Raw genomic sequence first — 4,610 nt, forward strand, 5'->3', positions numbered from 1 at the left:
CTGAGCGACGGAACAACAGCTCAAAGGCATCTGCCATCTGCCTCTGGGGAGGCTGAATCCTGTGCTGCTGCAGCTGCTGACCTTTGACACTCCCTGGTGAAGGACAGGAAAGCCTGACATGCTGCAGTCCACGGGATCGCAGAGTTGGGCACGACTTAGCAGCTGAACAATAACAATGACCCTGCAATCCCACTCCTGGGCATATATGCAGAACTGACTCACTGGAAAAGACCCTGATGCTGGGAAAGATTTAAGGCAGGAGGAGAAGGGGACGACAGAGGATGAGATGGTTGGATGGCACCACCAACTCGATGGACATGAGTTGGAGCAAGCTCTGGGAGTTGGTGATGGACAGGGAAGCCTGGCGTGCTGCAGTCCGTGGGGTCGCAAAGAGTCAGACAGGACTGAATGACTAAACTGAATATTCACTGCAGCACTGTTTACAGTAACCAAGATATGGACGCAGCCTAAGGTGTCCCTGTCACAGCCCTGAAACCCCTTCAGGCCCCTGTTCTCCTCTCTCAGTTCCAGTCCAGGCCCCTCCTCCATGGGAAGGATGGCTCCATGCCTGTATCTCTTCTGGGTCAGAAGACACCTACTGGGCTGCCTCAGGGCCCCTGGGAACCTGGGATTCCCACCCCTCCCCCTGCCCCCGGCATCATCTCCACTCTGTCCCCCAACCCCATCCCAGTCCTGGGTACATTCTCAGGGCTGTCGCTTCCCAGGCGTCCTGCAGGGGCCTCCTCTTTCAGCTCCTGCCCCTAAAACGGGGTGATCATCCGTCCATCCCCACCCCCTCCCTGGGATGCCCTGAAAGGCTCAACGTCAGCATCAGACACAGCATCCTTGCTCACTTCCAGTCCCTTCTTTCCTGGCTTGGAAGCTGCTGACCAGTCTCCCAGGCCAGGAAAATCCTCACTCAGGTAGGACTTCTTCTAGATCTTTCCAGACTCCCACCTGGATGGCAGCTTTGGAGCCCAACACTATGTTAATCTATTCTGTGCTTCCTCAGTGTGGCCCCACCTTGGAATCATGATGACTTGGGGTCTCCCTTCCTCAATGAGGAAGAGTCACATGTGAAGGCAAAAATGGGGCAGGGGATTCATAACAGTCTCTACTTCTCATGTCCCCACAGCCTTGCTCTCACCCCAGGGCTCCTCCCTGTGCACCCTTGAAGCCGCCCTCCTCTGGTGGGGGCTGTGTCCCCTCAGATGGCAGCTCCTTCTAGTGATGGCTGCAGGGAGGAGAGGCCAGGACACATGTGTCTTCAGGGGGCTGTGGAAGGAGGTCGTGGCCCTGAAGGCATGTCCTGCATCCCAGAGCCCAGGGCTTTGGTCCTGGGCTCCCACCCACAGGCCCTGCTGATGTGTGGGCTATAGAACAAAGTGTTCAAACTCACAGCTTTGGCATTTCCATATGGGGTTCCCCTTCCAATCTTTTGACCTTAGGGAAGGCACTTGATTCACCAAGCCTTAGTTTTCTCATCTGTAAAATGGAGTTAGCAGCACAATCCACAGTCCCTTTTCTGAATCCCTTGGGGTCAGATATTCTTTAGAATTCGGAATTTTTCAGCTTCAGACAGGTGACATGGTACATCCACTCTCTATGACATCAGACCCCACTGGGGTCTGAAAGCACCTTGTAATCAGACACATTAGTGTTTCTACAACTGAACTTTTGAATAGTCACAAGTGAAATAACAGAGATCATAACTTGCCTCATGTTTCTTCAGGTCAGGTTTTGTCAAAAAAGAATTTTTCAAATATTTGTTTTCAATTTTTAAATATTTTCTCCATAGATAATGGCACTCACAGCCCAGAGAGATACAAAAGGTTCATGTTTGAGGCCAGATCCAGCTCAGCTGTGGGGTTTGGGATAAGACAAGTCTCCTGATGAGGTCAAGGGTGATAGGCGGGGAGAATCATTCTGGAGTGGCTGTAGTCACGGTGGTGGTTTAGTCACTCAGTCGTGTCCGAGTCCTGAAACCCTATGGACTGCTGCCTGCCAGGTTTGGCTGTCCATGGGATTTCCCAGGCAAGAATACTGGGGTGGGTTGCCATTTCATTCTCCCAGGGATCTTTCCGACCCAGGGATCAAACCGGCATCTCTTGTGTCCCCTTCCCTCCTTCTGCTCTGTCTCCTTCCTGCTTAGTGTGGTTGCCCAAGTCCTGTTTTGCTTCTTTCTCTTGCTTCTTTCATCTTTTGTGCGTTTTCTGCTTTTTGCCCCTTTTCTGGTCACCCTTGGTTTTCTCGTCTCCTGTGTCTTGACCACCTCTCCCCATCTTCCTTCTTCTGATCCATCAGGACCCGAGACTCCTCCCTTCTCTGCCCACCACCCCCTCCCACCTCCTAAGGTGCTGACTGCACAGCACACAGCCCTCTGTGTGATTCGGCCCCCCATCTCCCATGGGAGGGGAGTGTACAGGGCACCTGCCCTTTAACTTAAACTAAAATCTCTGGAGGTCCATACTTTTCAGTGGCAGGAGTCTTGAAGCAGAGACCCTGGGCTCTGTGCCCCACCTGGTGCTCCAGGTGTTCCAGCCCCACCTGAGATTGGCTCCAGAATTTGTGCAGGCTCACTAAACACCCGCTGCCTAGAGGCCATCTTAGAGGAAGCCAGGGGTAGATACTGCCCATCCCAGCTACTCTCTGGGGAATCAAAGTAGGAGTTGGTGAAGCAACACAAAAACTTTAAGACACCTGTCGCAGTGTTGGAGAGGGGCAGCGATGTGGGCCTCCTGCCTCAGTGATCAGAACAGCAGGTCCTGCCTCTGCAGGGAGAGGAGCAGGGCCACTACAGCCTTAAGGTGATGTTAGCCTGGGATTTTGTTTGTCGTTCTTTTTCTATCATCTGGTCAGGAGGCCAAAACTTATTGGGTGACTTGTTTTTAAAGAGAAAGTTTCTTTTCAGAATTTTTTGGGCAGGTGGGTTGGGGGTTGGGGTGCGGGTGGTTGTTGCTGCCTCCATTGTGAAAGGAATTGCATTGTTTGAGTGTGAGGTGACACGTATGTGTGTTTCTGTGTACCTGTTGCTTTCTGCTGCCGCTTCCTGATTTTCTGGAATCAGGTAAAATAAGTACATAATTAAAAATTTTCTTCTATGTCATTTTGTTCCCATCAGCCCCTGCTGTCAATCATCAGGAAAAGCTTTGTTGATGGAGATCTTCTCCATCAACTGTGTGTGCTGAAGGGTGGGGGAGGCCCTGGTCACCAAGTAGGTGGGTTTAGGGGCCCCAGCTCCCCCTCCCCAGACCTCTGGACCCAAGGCGTCTCCCTTTTCTCTGCCTTTGGAGACAGGCCTGTGTGGGCATCTCTCAGCTCCTCCCCCAGCCTGTCTGCTTTGGAGTCAGAGCAGATGTGACTGTGAATCCAGTCGCAGACCCCAGATCTGCCTCCCTTCACTCTGGGCTTCTGTTTCATCTTCCCCTGCTTATGGTCAGCTCTCTATATGCCCAGCAGGAAGGAATTTGCTTTTCCTAAAGGAAACACGAGTTTCCTAAACAGGGCAAGAGCATTTGGGCTGCTGAGCCAGACTCTGAAGAAGTGGAAAGTTCAGAACGTGAAGGAACAAGGGAGTCTGGGAGACCTCAGACTGTGGGGGCGCCTGGATGTAGTTTCTCATTTTGACAAGAATCACTGGAGAGTTGGACCCCTGGGAAGTGACTGAGGAAACTCAGGTTATAAGAGAGCAACATGGTCCCCACCAAGCAGAGGTCATGGGGAAGGAGGGTCTGTGTAATCAGGAGGGATGTGACCAATAAACAGGACCCAGCAGCCAAGAGGGAACAAGCAGAGAGGGTGGCCAGAGGGGAGAGAGCCAGCTTCCATCTCTACCTCTGAGTCTCCAGGTCTGGCAAGTCCAGGCGCCCCGGGAAGAGGGGGGCTGGGAGGGACCAGGGGTCTCTGGCACCCCTCCCACGTCTAGCAGATGAGGAAACTGACTCAGCAGCAGTGAGTGCCCTCCTCAGGGGGATGGAGCAGGTTTGTGCAGAATGAGGTGGACGGGGCAGAATCCCAGCCTGGAGAATGCTGCTGCCATACTTGTCACAAGCAGCGTGCGGCTGTGGACAGACAGCCACCCTGGGGACTAGGACATCTGGGTCCTGACTCTGACTCTGCCACACACAGAGTGACTCTGGACAAGTGCTGCCATCCCTGGGGTCCAGCTGTACCTCCTCTATGACGAGAAGACTAAGTGGATCTCACTCATTTGTGTCTGACTCTTTGTGACCAAGGGACTGCAGCCCACCCCGCTCATCTGTCATGGGATTTTCCGGGTAAGAATACTGGAGTGGTTAGCCATTCCCGTCTCCAAGGAATCTTCCCAACCCAGGGATCAAACCCGGGTCTCCTGTATTGCAGGAGGATTCTTTACCATCTGAGCATCAGGGAAGCCCCTATGATGAGAAGGTTGAACTAAATACAGGATGATTACACTTTCTTTTGGGTGCCACAGTGAGCAGACTGGAGCGGCCTTTGAATTGTGACAAATAGCCCTGAACCTCTCAGTTCAGCTCAGTTCGTCACTCAGTCAAGTGTGACTCTTTGTAACCCCATGGAATGCAGGACGCCAGGCTTCCCTGTCCATCACCAACTCGCAGCTGCTGCTG

Source organism: Oryx dammah, unplaced genomic scaffold (genome assembly GCF_014754425.2).
Source record: "Oryx dammah isolate SB20612 unplaced genomic scaffold, SCBI_Odam_1.1 HiC_scaffold_485, whole genome shotgun sequence".
Classification (NCBI taxonomy): domain Eukaryota; kingdom Metazoa; phylum Chordata; class Mammalia; order Artiodactyla; family Bovidae; genus Oryx; species Oryx dammah.